Source organism: Lactuca sativa, chromosome 8 (genome assembly GCF_002870075.4).
Source record: "Lactuca sativa cultivar Salinas chromosome 8, Lsat_Salinas_v11, whole genome shotgun sequence".
NCBI classification, from domain to species: domain Eukaryota; kingdom Viridiplantae; phylum Streptophyta; class Magnoliopsida; order Asterales; family Asteraceae; genus Lactuca; species Lactuca sativa.
In genome coordinates this window covers 237589684-237608421 of record NC_056630.2, presented here as the reverse complement: position 1 = coordinate 237608421, position 18738 = coordinate 237589684, and positions in this window count along the sequence as shown.

The following is an 18738-nucleotide window of genomic DNA, read 5'->3' as shown; positions in this document are numbered from 1 at the left end:
GCCGATGATATCCTTATTTTTTTGTAATTTCTTTCTAAAAATTAAAAAGTCCAAAAAGATTTTCTTTATTTTTGTCTTTCCTTAAAATGCAAAAAGATTTTCGTTATGTTTTAAATTTTATTTTCAAAAATCAAAAAATCAAAAATATTTTCCTTATTTTTAGTGAGATTATGAGGATCATTATTACAATGTGTTAAGTGTCCCTAGAAGCATCTGCAACATGTACGATTCGAAAGCTCTATAGGGAACTGGTACGATTCGAAAGTCTTGTATGGGTTAAGTGTCCCTAGAAGCATCTGCAACATGTTGTCTATAAGCCTCAATGACTCATTGTGTACGAAGCCTTATTGAATTTTTTCTTACGAAAAGTTCTTCCCAATAGGCTATATTCACAATAGTCCTAGAGCTACGTTTCTCTTCTCATTTTGAGTTAAGTTATAACTACAAGTTCCTATTATTCGAAGAGGTATGATGATTCTTCGCATCTATTTTTTCACGCTAAATTTCTAACACTCGCACACACAATGATGCATGCCAAAATTATGTGTTTATGATCCTAAATTACTTTTTCATGATGAGGGTGAAACCCAACAAACCTAAGCAAAAGGAATTGACGGTGAACTTTTATTATTCAAGATTTTCACGAAATCTTTTGTTTTACTATACCATTTTGGATGTTCAAAATCTCATTTCTATTTCTTTTGTGTGATCTTGATGAAATGTACTAATCCCAAGTCATTTGTTCCCAATGGATCCATATCTTTCTTTTTTTAAGAAATGAGATTTCTATATGAAGATTAGTATTACTCCTTCGTTACTTAAAATTTTTTCAAAGCTTACTTGTTCTTGGCTATACTAGTCATACAAATTTTTTCGTATAACGATTTGCACTTATTTAAAATTGTGAATTTGTATGAAAATGAAGCGACCCATGTTGGCTTTGATATCATAATGTCCAAAATTTTCACAGGAAACCACACAAGCAATTCAAGAGTATACAATTGTAATTCACACGAAACCACACAAGCAATTCAAGATCTCTCTGGATGACGAATGAAGAGTATCTTTGCCTAGGATCTATTTGGTTTTATATCAAACTTTCTTTGATATCACAATGTCAAAAAATTTATTAATCTTATTCAATCTTTACTTTTGGGAATGACAAAGTATTCGTTAGATGGGATGTTCCAGTATTATCTCGTGGATCGAGAAAAAAGTACTCATTACTTTTACATGTGGTAGTTCACGGCATTGACAGTTCAGTAAACTCTTATACATGTGGCATTGTCTAATTGGATCGATGTTTGAATTTGAATTTGATGCCAGTTCTTTAAGGACAACGTGATCATTTAGTTTTCCTTTTCACATTCTCGACATTCATGCAAAAACCCTAAATTCACTTTGCAATCAAGTCTCAAATTCTCTCTCAATCATTCATCATGTCTATCAGAAACACAGTTGTTGATCATTTCAACACCAATGATGAAGAAATTTCTCAACCAAATATGAAGACTCAGAGTAATAATCTATAGTTCAATCTACTAGTTACGGATTATCCTAACGAGTTACAGATGCTTGTTCAAGTGATGAATGATTCAATTCTTACTTATGCATTAACACTTTCTTTGGTATCCCGATGTAGTGTCCCTTTCTTGCTGCTTCAACAATTGTGCAGAACAGAACCACTGAAAAAAGTCACATTCCGGATGGAATCGAATAGAAGCAAACGGTTGAACAAGAAGCAATTTTCCAAAATCCACAAATTATTGTTTAAAGGCCAAGTCGACGAGGTTACAAGTGAACAAGTTCTTCATATGTTTTAATGAAATGGGAACCTCAATCATCACTTTCGATTGTTAGCCATTTCAAGAAGTCAAAACTTTGGAGGAACCCCTTTTATTCACTTTTTCGATTGTTAGAAATATGACCAAAATCGTTAATGACATTGGACACTCTATTCAATAGTAATTAGACTGAAAGTGGACCAAATTCTACCTTGCTTACCAACATATCTTACCCACATAATGCCACCATCCAAACCATGAATAGATTGGATAACCCGAACCTTGTTGATTCTTGAAACACCAAAAGCCAATAGTAATGAAGTTACATCTACAAACACCAAAAGCCAATAAGGAATAACCCTATATTAGAGTTTATGCAAAAATTCAATAACTCTGGAGAGAGGAGTTATAATGTTTGCAGAGAGGGGAGAAAGAGAAGCCTTGGACGAAAATTAGAGAGAAAAAGAGTAACCATGGTTTGAACCCTAGAACTCTATTTATAAGTTGCAGTTAAATCCTTAATGGATTCAAACTCTTTAAGTTAATCTTTATGTAATTCAAAAATGTTATATACCTATCTTGCGAATATAAAAACCATTCACCATAAGGCTAAGTTTGTGCAATATTCTAATTAATCTTCAGAAATTAATTATTATTCAAGTTCTCTAATTAATTAAAACTATTTAATTAATTATCAAAATAATTTATAATTAATCTGTTAATTACTTAAGAATTTAAAAACTTATTTTCTTATTTTCCTTTTATCTTTTTGGATCATGAGACCAACCAAAAATGACTCTGCTTTATTAGAAATATTACCAAAACTTTTATTGACATTGGACACTCTATTCAATAGTAATTAGACTGAAAGTGGACCAAATTCTACCTTGCTTACCAACAAATCTTACCCACATAATGCCACCATACAAACCATGAATAGATTGGATAACCCTCTTTCAGAATGATGTTACATCTACATACAACAAAAGACAATAAGGAATAACCCAATATTAGAGTTCATGCGAAAATTCAAGAACTCTAGGGAGAGGAGTTATAATTTTTGCAGAGCGGGGCGAAACAGAAGCCTTTGACGAAAATTAGAGAGAAGAAGAGTAACCATGGTTTGACCCAAGAACTCTATTTATAAGTTGCAGTTAAATCCTTAATGGATTCAAACTTTTCAAGTTAATCTTTATGTAATTCAAAAATATTATATACTTATCTTGGGGATATAAAAACCATCCACCATAAGGCTTAGTTTGTGGAATATTCTAATTAATCTTCAGAAATTAATTATTATTCAAGTTCTGTAATTAATTGAAACTATTTAATTAATTATCAAAATAATTTTTAATTAATCAATCAATTACCTAAGAATTTAAAAACTTATTTTTTTCATTCCCTTTTAGCTTTTTGAGTCTTGAGACCTACCAAAAATGACTCTGCTTTTATTAGAAATATGACCAAAATCATTAATGACATTGGACACTCTATTCAATAGCAATTAAACTGAAAGTGGACCAAATTCTACCTCGCTTACCAACATATCTTACCCACATAATGCCACCATCCAGACCATGAATAGATTGGATATCCCGAACCTTGTTGATTCTTGAAACAACAAAAGCCAATAGTAATGAAGTTACATCTACAAACACCAAAAGCCAATAAGGAATAACCCTATATTAGAGTTTATGCGAAAATTCAACAACTCTGGAGAGAGGAGTTATAATTTTGTGCAGAGAGGGGCGAAAGAGAAGCCTTCGACGAAAATTAGAGAGAAAAAGAGTAACCATGGTTTAAACCTTAGAACTCTATTTATAAGTTGCATTTAAATCCTTAATGGATTCAAACTTTTTAAGTTAATCTTTATGTAATTCAAAAATGTTATATACCTATCTTGGGGATATAAAAACCATCCACCATAAGGCTTAGTTTGTGGAATATTCTAATTCATCTTCAGAAATTAATTATTATTCAAGTTCTCTAATTAATTAAAACTATTTAATTAATTATCAAAATAATTTATAATTAATCTGTCAATTACTTAAGAATTTAAAAACTTATTTTCTTCTTTTCCTTTTATCTTTTTGGATCATGAGACCAACCAAAAATGACTCTGCTTTTATTAGAAATATTACCAAAACCGTTATTGACATTGGACACTCTATTCAATAGTAATTAGACTGAAAGTGGACCAAATTCTACCTTTGTTACCAACAAATCATACCCACATAATGCCACCATCCAAACCATGAATAGATTGGATAACCCTCTTTCAGACTGAACCTTCTTGATTCTTGAAACACCAAAAGCCAATAGTAATGATGTTACATCTACATACACCAAAAGCCAATAAGGAATAACCCAATATTAGAGTTCATGCGAAAATTCAAAAACTCTAGGGAGAGGAGTTATAATTTTTGCAGAGCGGGGCGAAACAGAAGCCTTGGACGAAAATTAGAGAGAAGAAGAGTAATCATGGTTTGAACCCAAGAACTCTATTTATAAGTTGCAGTTAAATCCTTAATGGATTCAAACTTTTCAAGTTAATCTTTATGTAATTCAAAAATGTTATATACTTATCTTGGGGAAATAAAAACCATCCACCATAAGGCTTAGTTTGTGGAATATTCTAATTAATCTTCAGAAATTAATTATTATTCAAGTTCTGTAATTAATTAAAACTATTTAGTTAATTATCAAAATAATTTTTAATTAATCAATCAATTACCTAAGAATTTAAAAAATCATTTTTTTCATTCCCTTTTAGCTTTTTGAGTCTTGAGACCTACCAAAAATGACTCTGCTTTTATTAGAAATATGACCAAAATCATTAATGACATTGGACACTCTATTCAATAGCAATTAAACTTAAAGTGGACCAAATTCTACCTCGCTTACCAACATATCTTACCCACATAATGCCACCATCCAAACCATGAAAAAGAGTAACCATGGTTTAAACCTTAGAACTCTATTTATAAGTTGCATTTAAATCCTTAATGGATTCAAACTTTTTAAGTTAATCTTTATGTAATTCAAAAATGTTATATACCTATCTTGGGGATATAAAAACCATCCACCATAAGGATTAGTTTGTGGAATATTCTAATTAATCTTCAGAAATTAATTATTATTCAAGTTCTCTAATTAATTAAAACTATTTAATTAATTATCAAAATAATTTTTAATTAATCTGTCAATTACTTAAGAATTCAAAAAATTATTTTCTTCTTTTCCTTTTATCTTTTTGGATCATGAGACCAACCAAAAATGACTCTGCTTTTATTAGAAATATTACCAAAACCGTTATTGACATTGGACACTCTATTCAATAGTAATTAGACTGAAAGTGGACCAAATTCTACCTTGGTTACCAACAAATCATACCCACATAATGCCACCATCCAAACCATGAATAGATTGGATAAACCTCTTTCAGACTGAACCTAGTTGATTATTGAAACACCAAAAGCCAATAGTAATGATGTTGCATCTACATACACCAAAAGCCAATAAGGAATTACCCAATATTAGAGTTTATGCGAAAATTCAAGAACACTAGGGACAGGAGTTATAATTTTTGAAGAGAGGGGCGAAACAGAAGCCATGGACGAAAATTAGAGAGAAGAGTAACCATGGTTTGAACCCTAGAACTCAATTTATAAGCTGTAGTTAAATCCTTAATGGATTCAAACTTTTCAAGTTAATCTTTATGTAATTCAAAAATATTATATACTTATCTTGGGGATATAAAAACCATCCACCATAAGGCTTAGTTTGTGGAATATTCTAATTAATCTTAAGAAATTAATTATTATTCAAGTTCTGTAATTAATTAAAACTATTTAATTAATTATCAAAATAATTTTTAATTAATCTAATAATTACCTAAGAATTTAAAAATTATTTTTTTCATTCCCTTTTAGCTTTTTGAGTCTTGAGACCTACCCAAAATGACTCTGCTTTTATTAGAAATATGACCAAAATCGTTAATGACATTGGACACTCTATTCAATAGTAATTAGACTGAAAGTGGACCAAATTCTACCTCGCTTTCCAACATATCTTACCCAAATAATGCCACCATCCAAACCATGAATAGATTGGATAACCCTCTTTCAGACTGAACCTTGTTGATTCTTGAAACACCAAAAGCCAATAGTAATGAAGTTACATCTACAAACACCAAAAGCCAACAAGGAATAACCCTATATTAGAGTTTATGCGAAAATTCAACAACTCTGGAGAGAGGAGTTATAATTTTTATAGAGAGGGGGAAAGAGAAGCCTTGGACGAAAATTAGAGAGAAAAAGAGTAACCATGGTTTGAACCCTAGAACTCAATTTAGAAGTTACTGTTAAATCCTTAATGGATTCAAACTTTTCAAGTTAATCTTTATGTAATTCAAAAATGTTATATACCTATCTTGGGGATATAAAAACCTTCCACCATAAGGCTTAGTTTGTGGAATATTCTAATTAATCTTCAGAAATTAATTATTATTCAAGTTCTCAATTTAATTAAAACTATTTAATTAATTATGAAAATAATTTATAATTAATCTGTTAATTACTTAAGAATTTAAAAACTTATTTTCTTCTTTTCCTTTTATCTTTTTGGATCATGAGACCAACCAAATATGACTATGCTTTTATTAGAAATATTACCAAAACCGTTATTGACATTTGACGCTCTATTCAATAGTAATTAGACTGAAAGTGGACCAAATTCTTCCTCGCTTACCAACAAATCTTACCCACATGATGCCACCATCCAAACCATGAATAGATTGGATAACCCTCTTTCAGACTGAACCTTGTTGATTCTTGAAACACCAAAAGCCAATAGTAATGATGTTACATCTACATACACCAAAAGCCAATAAGGAATAACCCTATATTAGAGTTTATGCGAAAATTCAAGAACTCTAGGGAGAGGAGTTATAATTTTTGCATAGAGGGGCGAAACATAAGCCTTGGACAAAAATTAGAGAGAAGGAGAGTAACCATGGTTTGAACCCAAGAACTCTATTTATAAGATGCAGTTAAATCCTTAATGGATTCAAACTTTTCAAGTTAATCTTTATGTAATTCAAAAATGTTATATACTTATGATGGTGATATAAAAACCATCCACCATAAGGCTTAGTTTGTGGAATATTCTAATTAATCTTCAGAAATTAATTATTATTCAAGTTTTGTAATTAATTAAAACTATTTAATTAATTATGAAAATAATTTTTAATTAATCTATTAATTACTTAAGAATTTAAAAACTTATTTTTTTCATTCCCTTTTAGCTTTTTGAGTCTTGGGACCTACCAAAAATGACTCTGCTTTTATTAGAAATATGAACAAAATCGTTAATGACTTTGGACACTCTGTTCAATAGTAATTAGACTGAAAGTGGACCAAATTCTACCTCGCTAACCAACATATCTTACCCACATAATGCCACCATCCAAACCATAAATAGATTGGATAACCCTCTTTCAGACTGAACCTTCTTGATTCTTGAAACGCCAAAAGCCAATAGTAACGGTGTTACATCTACATACACCAAAAGCCAATAAGGAATAACCCTATATTAGAGTCTATGCGAAAATTCAAGAACTCTAGGGAGAGGAGTTGAAATTTTTGCATAGAGGGGCGAAACAGAAGCCTTGGACGAAAATTAGAGAGAAGAAGAGTAACCATGGTTTGAACCCAAGAACTCTATTTATAAGTTGCAATTAAATCCTTAATGGATTCAAACTTTTCAAGTTAATCTTTATGTAATTCAAAAATGTTATATACTTATCTTGGTGATATAAAAACCATCCACCATAAGGCTTAGTTTGTGGAATATTCTAATTAATCTTCAGAAATTAATTATTATTCAAGTTTTGTAATTAATTAAAACTATTTAATTAATTATCAAAATAATTTTTAATTAATCTATTAATTACTTAAGAATTTAAAAACTTATTTTTTTCATTCGCTTTTAGCTTTTTGAGTCTTGAGACCTACCAATAATGACTCTGCTTTTATTAGAAATATGAACAAAATCGTTAATGACATTGGACACTCTATTCAATAGTAATTAGACTGAAAGTGGACCAAATTCTACCTCGCTTACCAACATATCTTACCCACATAATGCCACCGTCCAAACCATGAATCGATTGGATAACCCTCTTTCAGACTGAACCTTCTTGATTCTTGAAACACCAAAAGCCAATAGTAATGATGTTACATCTACATACACCAAAAGCCAATAAGGAATAACCCTATATTAGAGTTTATGCAAAAATTCAAGAACTCTACGGAGAGGAGTTATAATTTTTGCAGAGAGGGGCGAAACAGAAGCCTTGGAAGAAAATTAGAGAGAAGAAGAGTAACCATGGTTTGAACCCTAGAACTCTATTTATAAGTTGCAGTTAAATCTTTAATGAATTCAAACTTTTCAAGTTAATCTTTATGTAATTCAAAAATGTTATATACTGATCTTGGGGATATAAAAACCATCCACCATAGGGCTTAGTTTGTGGAATATTCTAATTAATCTTCAGAAATTAATTATTATTCAAGTTATGTAATTAATTAAAACTATTTAATTAATTATCAAAATAATTTTTAATTAATCTATTAATTACCTTAGAATTTAAAAACTTATTTTTTTCATTCCCTTTTAGCTGTTTGAGTCTTGAGACCTACCAAAAATGACTCTGCTTTTATTAGAAAAATGACCAAAATCGTTAATGACATTGGACACTCTATTCAATAGTAATTAGACTGAAAGTGGATAAAATTCTACCTCGCTTACCAACGTATCTTACCCACATAATGCCACCATCCAAACCATGAATAGATTGGATAACCCTCTTTGAGATTGTACCTTGTTGATTCTTGAAACACCAAAAGCCAATAGTAATGAAGTTACATCTACAAACACCAAAAGCCAATAAGGAATAACCCTATATTAGAGTTTATGTGAAAATTCAAGAACTCTGAAGAGAGGAGTTAAAATTTTTGCAGAGAGGGCGAAAGAGAAGCCTTGGACGAAAATTAGAGAGAAAAAGAGCAACCATGGTATGAACCCAAGAACTCTATTTATAAGTTGCAGTTAAATCCTTAATGGATTCAAACTTTTCAAGTTAATCTTTATGTAATTCAAAAATGTTATATACCTATCTTGGGGATAAAAAAAACCATCCACCATAAGGCTTAGTTTGTGGAATATTCTAATTAATCTTCAGAAATTAATTATTATTCAAGTTCTCAATTTAATTAAAACTATTTAATTAATTATGAAAATAATTTATAATTAATCTGTTAATTACTTAAGAATTTAAAAACTTATTTTCTTCTTTTCCTTTTATCTTTTTGGATCATGAGACCAACCAAATATGACTATGCTTTTATTAGAAATATTACCAAAACCGTTATTGACATTTGACGCTCTATTCAATAGCAATTAAACTGAAAGTGGACCAAATTCTACCTCGCTTATCAACATATCTTACCCACATAATGCCACCATCCAAACCATGAATAGATTGGATAACCCGAACCTTGTTGATTCTTGAAACAACAAAAGCCAATTGTAATGAAGTTACATCTACAAACACCAAAAGCCAATAAGGAATAACCCAATATTAGAGTTTATGCGAAAATTCAACAACTCTGGAGAGAGGAGTTATAATTTTTTGCAGAGAGGGGCGAAAGAGAAGCCTTCGACGAAAATTAGAGAGAAAAAGAGTAACCATGGTTTAAACCCTAGAACTCTATTTATAAGTTGCATTTAAATCCTTAACGGATTCAAACTTTTTAAGTTAATCTTTATGTAATTCCAAAATGTTATATACCTATCTTGGGGATATAAAAACCATCCACCATAAGGCTTAGTTTGTGGAATATTCTAATTAATTTTCAGAAATTAATTATTATTCAAGTTCTCTAATTAATTAAAACTATTTAATTAGTTATCAAAATAATTTATAATTAATCTGTCAATTACTTAAGAATTTAAAAACTTATTTTCTTCTTTTCCTTTTATCTTTTTGGATCATGAGACCAACCAAAAATGACTCTGCTTTTATTAGAAATATTACCAAAACCGTTATTGACATTGGACACTCTATTCAATAGTAATTAGACTGAAAGTGGACCAAATTCTACCTTGGTTACCAAAAATCATACCCACATAATGCCACCATTCAAACCATGAATAGATTGGATAACCCTCTTTCAGACTGAACCTAGTTGATTATTGAAACACCAAAAGCCAATAGTAATGATGTTACACCTACATACACCAAAAGCCAATAAGGAATTAACCAATATTGGAGTTTATGCGAAAATTCAAGAACTCTAGGGACAGGAGTTATAATTTTTGCAGAGAGGGGCGAAACAGAAGCCATGGACGAAAATTAGAGAGAAGAAGAGTAACCATGGTTTGAACCCTAGAACTCTATTTATAAGTTGCAGTTAAATCCTTAATGGATTCAAACTTTTCAAGTTAATATTTATGTAATTCAAAAATATTATATACTTATCTTGGGGATATAAAAACCATCCACCATAAGGCTTAGTTTGTGGAATATTCTAATTAATCTTAAGAAATTAATTATTATTCAAGTTCTGTAATTAATTAAAACTATTTAATTAATTATCAAAATAATTTTAAATTAATTTAATAATTACCTAAGAATTTAAAAAATCATTTTTTTCATTCCCTTTTAGCTTTTTGAGTCTTGAGACCTACCAAAAATGACTCTGCTTTTATTAGAAATATGACCAAAATCGTTAATGACATTGGACACTATATTCAATAGTAATTAGACTGAAGGTGGACCAAATTCTACCTCGCTTTCCAACATATCTTACCCAAATAATGCCACCATCCAAACCATGAATAGATTGGATAACCCTCTTTCAGACTGAACCTTGTTGATTCTTGAAACACCAAAACCCAATAGTAATGAAGTTACATCTACAAACACCAAAAGCAAATAAGGAATAACCCTATATTAGAGTTTATGCGAAAATTCAACAACTCTGGAGAGAGGAGTTATAATTTTTGCAGAGAGGGGGAAAGAGAAGCCTTGGACGAAAATTAGAGAGAAAAAGAGTAACCATGGTTTGAACCCTAGAACTCAATTTAGAAGTTACTGTTAAATCCTTAATGGATTCAAACTTTTCAAGTTAATCTTTATGTAATTCAAAAATGTTATATACCTATCTTGGGGATATAAAAACCTTCCTCCGTAAGGCTTAGTTTGTGGAATATTCTAATTAATCTTCATAAATTAATTATTATTCAAGTTCTCTATTTAATTAAAACTATTTAATTAATTATCAAAATAATTTATAATTAATCTATTAATTACTTAAGAATTTAAAAACTTATTTTCTTCTTTTCCTTTTATCTTTTTGGATCATGAGACCAACCAAATATGACTCTGCTTTTATTAGAAATATTACCAAAACCGTTATTGACATTTGACGCTTTATTCAATAGTAATTAGACTGAAAGTGGACCAAATTCTTCCTTGCTTAGCAACAAATCTTACCCACATAATGCCACCATCCAAACCATGAATAGATTGGATAACCCTCTTTCAGACTGAACCTTGTTGATTCTTGAAACACCAAAAGCCAATAGTAATGATGTTACAACTACATACACCAAAAGCCAATAAGGAATAACCCTATATTAGAGTTTATGCGAAAATTCAAGAACTCTAGGGAGAGGAGTTATAATTTTTGCATAGAGGGGCGAAACATAACCCTTGGACGAAAATTAGAGAGAAGAAGAGTAACCATGGTTTGAACCCAAGAACTCTATTTATAAGATGCAGTTAAATCCTTAATGGATTCAAACTTTTCAAGTTAATCTTAATGTAATTCAACAATGTTATATACTTATCATGGTGATATAAAAACCATCCACCATAAGGCTTAGTTTGTGGAATATTCTAATTAATCTTCAGAAATTAATTATTATTCAAGTTTTGTAATTAATTAAAACTATTTAATTAATTATCAAAATAATTTTTAATTAATCTATTAATTACTTAAGAATTTAAAAAATTATTATTTTCATTCCCTTTTAGCTTTTTGAGTCTTGAGACCTACCAAAAATGACTCTGCTTTTATTAGAAATATGAACAAAATCGTTAATGACTTTGGACACTCTATTCAATAGTAATTAGACTGAAAGTGAACCAAATTCTACCTCGCTTACCAACATATCTTACCTACATAATGCCACCATCCAAACAATGAATAGATTGGATAACCCTCTTTCAGACTGAACCTTCTTGATTCTAGAAACACCAAAAGCCAATAGTAATGATGTTACATCTACATACACCAAAAGCCAATAAGGAATAACCCTATATTAGAGTTTATGCGAAAATTCAAGAACTCTAGGGAGAGGAGTTATAATTTTTGGATAGAGGGGCGAAACAGAAGCCTTGGACGAAAATTAGAGAGAAGAAGAGTAACCATAGTTTGAACCCAAGAACTCTATTTATAAGTTGCAACTAAATCCTTAATGGATTCAAACTTTTCAAGTTAATCTTTATGTAATTCAAAAATGTTATATACTTATCTTGGTGATATAAAAACCATCCACCATAAGGCTTAGTTTGTGGAATATTCTAATTAATCTTCAGAAATTAATTATTATTCAAGTTATGTAATTAATTAAAACTATTTAATTAATTATCAAAATAATTTTTAATTAATCTATTAATTACCTTAGAATTTAAAAACTTATTTTTTTCATTCCCTTTTAGCTGTTTGAGTCTTGAGACCTACCAAAAATGTCACACCCCGAAAACCAAAGGCGGAAACGTTCCCGTGGTTGACTCCATGTTGTGTATCAAATCCAATGTACATAGTAATCACAGTAAATAACCAATACATTACATATATATAAAAGTTTACATTTGGTTCAAAAGTAAATTGTACAAAGTTATACATATATCATATGAACAAAAGAGACGAGTCTTCGGAGCACTTCATCTTCATCAAAAGATATCGTCGGGTACCTGTCTAACTTGGACCTGAGAATACAAGCAGTTTGAAAATCAGCATAAAGCTGGTGAGTTCATAAGCGGTTTTGTTTTGTGAAAATGTATCGGTTTCCTTTAGTTTTCTGAAAAGATTTGATATCCAAGAAAATCCCATATTTTCTTATGTAAAGTAGTTAAGTTATCTTTCGTTACAGTTCTGTTACAAGTTATAAGTTAACCCCAGGAAAATCCCATATTTTCCTAATTGTAAGATTGATTGGATAACACATAGTATAGTTTAATACACAAAACTATAATTTAGATGAACTGTAAATAGAAAGCATTTTGAAAACCTTGGGACTACATCCCGAACCAGTTATAAGGTAATTCGATAAAAACCATGGGATCACTATCCCGAAAGTAGATATAAGATAGCTCGATAAACCATGGGATCACTATCCCGAAACTAGATATATGATAGATTGATAAAATCATGGGATTATCATCCCGTATAAGATTTAGTTTCAATACCATGGGATTGCCATCCCGAACGAAGTATGGACACAAGATCATGGGATTATCATCCCGAACGAGATATAGACATAAAACCATGGGATTACCATCCCGAACGAGATATAGATTACAAAACCATGGGATTACCATCCCGAACAAGATATAGATTCTAAACGAAATCATAGCTGTGAATAAGTTTATATTAATACGTATTGTGAGTCGGGTAACCATACTGATATGACAACGAGACCTCCTTGACGTTAGTCAGACGTCGAATGATATACAGAATTTGTCACCCCAGGCGTGCCCGCCTAACTGTAGCTAGCAGTTAAGGTGTGGGATTGTCAGTCCCGAATAGATCTATTCACAAATTCCTCGCTCTCCCTCCAGGAGACTCTGGTTACACTTCCGGAGAGGATTTAATTGATCATCCATAAAGGGTAGTGACTATCTCACAAGCTAGTATTAAACTATTCACAGGATTTTCATACGATAACAAACATACAAAGATTTTAAGACATGATACAATGAAAATAGATACATACAACGAAACTATCTGGTAAAACATTTGAATTATACGAAGATAAACTGAATCGGACATAGTTTATCTAATAACTTAATACATATATCAGTAAGTGATATAATGAGAAACATAGAACCCCAAATTATTCCCATAATAATTTGATTAGTTTGATTATTTTCTTAACTAAAATTCATTTAGTTGTAATTGGTAAATCATTCCTTATGCTCAACATAATACATAAGGAGTATAAGAATTTATAAGTTTGCCAGATATTATTTGAAACACATAAATGTTATGATCTGAAAACAGTTTTGGTTTGCTTGTATTCCCCCCTGAAAACAGTTAAAAACAGTGAAAAAGGCGTAGGGGTATGAACTCACCGGACGAGATATGAGACGGTTTGGATGCTAAGAGTCGATCCGGGGCTTGTAAATACGCGAGGTTCCTAATTATAATGTAAAGATACACATTTGTATCTAATTAGGACTTAGATTGATTGTTGGATAGGGACCATTGCTTCTAGTCGCGAAAACACTCCGATACGAGTGTTTGGAGGGACCCGGGTGGCGTTTAAGGATGGGAAATGGTACTAGGGACTTGGGACTTGAGTTTACTCCCCATGAGTAAACTTTTACAAGAATTTACAACCACAAAACACACACATACATGAGTTTACGGCCGTAAACTCATGTGGGTGTGGTTTTGGGTGTTTAAATGGCTTAAATGGCTTATATGGACATGGGAAATGATTCTAGGCTTTGTTCTAAATGCATGGAATGGATTAAAATCACCAAAATGATTAATTTATGGGAGTTTACGGCCTAGCATAGGCTCCTGGCCGTAAACTCCTTAATCCTCATGAAAATGATGCTAAATGGTGCTAGAACAAATCACATGTGATTAATAGAATTACTCCAAGGCCTAACATGAATTTGTATGGGATTTTGGGGGATTTATGGAGTTTACGGCCCATGAAACCCCCTTCATGGCCGTAAACTCTTGTGTGTGGTGTTCCAAGGTGTTTCAAGGTCTAGAACATGCATGAAAGGACTTCTAAAATTCATCTAAGGGCCTTAGGGGTGTGTAGTTTGCATTTTAACACCAAAAATTTTGGAGTTTACGGCCCAAGAACATGTCTTGGCCGTAAACTCTTAGAAACCCCATAAATGTTGTGTTTTAGGCCTTCAAAGTATTTTTGGTTGGTCCCTTGATTTATTCCAAGGCTTTTGGTGGTGTTGGATGGCTTTCTAACACCTTAGAATGAGATTTATGCCAAGTTTTTATGGAGTTTACGGCCCAAGAACTCACCTTGGCCATAAACTCATCTAAGTCCCTCAAAATTAATGTTTTAAGTGTCCAAATGCAAGAATCAAAGTCCTATAATTCATATCTAAGCTGTAGGGGTGATTTGGAAGGGTTTAAAGGCATGAAAAACACCATTTTCATGAGTTTACGGCCTAAGCTTATGCCTTGGCCGTAAACTCCTTCAAAGTCCTCAAAATCATAGTTTTAGGTGTTCTAAGTCCATATCTTGAAGTCCCTTAGCCATATCTAAAGTCCAATTAAGTCTAGGAAGGAGTTTAAGGGCTAAAAACCCTTCTAAATGGTGTTTACGGCCTAGGCTGCCTCCTGGGCCGTAAACTCACATACAATGTCCAATTTCTTGATTAAGTGTCTAATTTGGAAGCTAAACATGCTATAGATTAAGGCTAGGAAGGTACCTTAAGGATTTGAAGCCTTAAATTTGAGTTTTGGACACTTAATCTTTGGATTTAGGAGAGAGGTTAGAGAGAGAGTAGAGAGAGAAGGAAAAAGCTTCAAATGAGTGCTAAAACATGTTTATATAGTCCCTAAAACTTGGACACGGTGGAATTCTACCTGATACCGGCCTTAAACGATGTTTTGGGTCGCACCCGATTGAGTTTCCGTCACCCGACGAGGATATTTCTAAAACTTAAGAAATAAATGTTTTGGGGCTAAATTCATGAGTTCCTAAATGGTTTGGACCCTCATTGAATGATAATAAACATATAATTTTAGTTAACTAAGCCCAAAAACGATAACGGGACATTTCGATTTCCGACGAGTAATTCGGGTAGAACGGGTTTTTTTTTTTTTTTTTTTTTTTTTTTTTTTTTTTTTTTTTTTTTTTTTTTTGGCGATGAACAACTTCGGGTTGTTACAAAAAATGACTCTGCTTTTATTAGAAATATGAACAAAATCGGTAATGACATTGGACACTCTATTCAATAGTAATTAGACTGAAAGTGGACCAAATTCTACCTCGCTTACCAACATATCTTACCCACATAATGCCACCATCCAAACCATGAATAGATTGGATAACCCTTTTTCAGACTGAACCTTCTTGATTCTTGAAACACCAAAAGCCAATAGTAATGATGTTACATCTACATACACCAAAAGCCAATAAGGAATAACCCTATATTAGAGTTTATTCAAAAATTCAAGAACTCTAGGGAGAGGAGTTATAATTTTTGCAGAGAGGGGCGAAACAGAAGCCTTGGAAGAAAATTAGAGAGAAGAAGAGTAACCATGGTTTGAACCCAAGAACTCTATTTCTAAGTTGCAGTTAAATCCTTAATGAATTCAAACTTTTCAAGTTAATCTTTATGTAATTCAAAAATGTTATATACTTATCTTGGGGATATAAAAACCATCCACCATAAGGCTTAATTTGTGGAATATTCTAATTAATCTTCAGAAATTAATTATTATTCAAGTTATGTAATTAATTAAAACTATTTAATTAATTGTCAAAATAATTTTTAATTAATCTATTAATTACCTAAGAATTTAAAAACTTATTTTTTTCATTCCCTTTTAGCTGTTTGAGTCTTGAGACCTACCAAAAATGACTCTGCTTTTATTAGAAAAATGACCAAAATCATTAATTACATTGGACACTCTATTCAATATTAATTAGACTGAAAGTGGATAAAATTCTACCTTGCTTACCAACATATCTTACCCACATAATGCCACCATCCAAACCATGAATAGATTGGATAACCCTCTTTGAGATTGAACCTTGTTGATTCTTGAAACACCAAAAGCCAATAGTAATGAAGTTACATCTACAAACTCCAAAAGCCAATAAGGAATAACCTTATATTAGAGTTTATGTGAAAATTCAAGAACTCTGAAGAGAGGAGTTAAAATTTTTGTAGAGAGGGCGAAAGAGAAGCCTTAGACGAAAATTAGAGAGAAAAAGAGTAACCACGGTTTAAACCCTAGAACTCTATTTATAAGTTACAGTTAAATCCTTAATGGATTCAAACTTTTCAAGTTAATCTTTATGTAATTCAAAAATGTTATATACCTATCTTGGGGATATAAAAACCATCCACCATAAGGCTTAGTTTGTTAAATATTCTAATTAATCTTCAGAAATTAATTATTATTCAAGTTCTCTAATTAATTATAACTTTTTAATTAATTACCAAAATAATTTATAATTAATCAGTTAATTACTTAAGAATTTAAAAACTTATTTTCTTTTTTTCCTTGTTGATTCTTGATACACCAAAAGCCAATAGTAATGAAGTTACAGCTACAAACACCAAAAGCCAATAAGGAATAACCCTATATTAGAGTTAACGCGAAAATTCAACAACTCTAGAGAGAGGAGTTATAATTTTTGCAGAGAGGGCGAAAGAGAAGCCTTGGACGAAAATTAGAGAGAAAAAGAGTAACCATGGTTTGAACCCAAGAACTCTATTTATAAGTTGCAGTTGAATCCTTAATGGATTCAAACTTTTCAAGTTAATCTTTATGTAATTTAAAAATGTTATATACCTATCTTGGGGATAAAAAAACCATCCACCATAAGGCTTAGTTTGTGGAATATTCTAATTAATCTTTAGAAATTAATTATTATTCGAGTTCTGTAATTAATTAAAACTATTTAATTAATTATCAAAATAATTTTTAATTAATCTATTAATTACTTAAGAATTTAAAAACTTATTTTTTTCATTCCATTTTAGCTTTTTGAGTCTTGAGACCTACCAAAAATGACTCTGCTTTTATTAGAAATATGACCAAAATCATTAATGACATTGGACACTCTATTCAATAGTAATTATACTGAAAGTGGACCAAATTCTACCTCGCTTACCAACATATCTTACCCACATAATGCCACCATCCAAACCATGAATAGATTGGATAACCCTCTTTCAGACTGAACCTTGTTGATTTTTGAAACATCGAAAGCCAATAGTAATGAAGTTACATATACAAACACCAAAAGCCAATAAGGAATAACCCTATATTAGAGTTTATGCGAAAATTCAACAACTCTGGAGAGAGGAGTTATAATTTTTGCAGAGAGGGCGAAAGAGAAGCCTTGGATGAAAATTAGTGAGAAAAAGAGTAACCATGGTTTGAACCCTAGAACTCTATTTATAAGTTATAGTTAAATCCTTAATGGATTCAAACTTTTCAAGTTAAACTTTATGTAATTCAAAAATGTTATATACCTATCTTGGGGATATAAAAACCATCCACCATAAGGCTTAGTTAGTGGAATATTCTAATTAATCTTCAGAAATTAATTATTATTCAAGTTCTCTAATTAATTAAAACTATTTAATTAATTATCAAAACAATTTATAATTAATCTGTTAATTACTTAAGAATTTAAAAACTTATTTTCTTCTTTTCCTTTTATCTTTTTTTTATCATGAGACCAACCAAAAATAACTCTGCTTTTATTAGAAATATTAACAAAAACCGTTATTGACATTGGACACTCTATTCAATAGTAATTAGACTGAAAGTGGACCAAATTCTACCTTGCTTACCAACAAATCTTACCCACATAATGACACCATCCAAACAATGAATAGATTGGATAACCCTCTTTCAGACTGAACCTTCTTGAT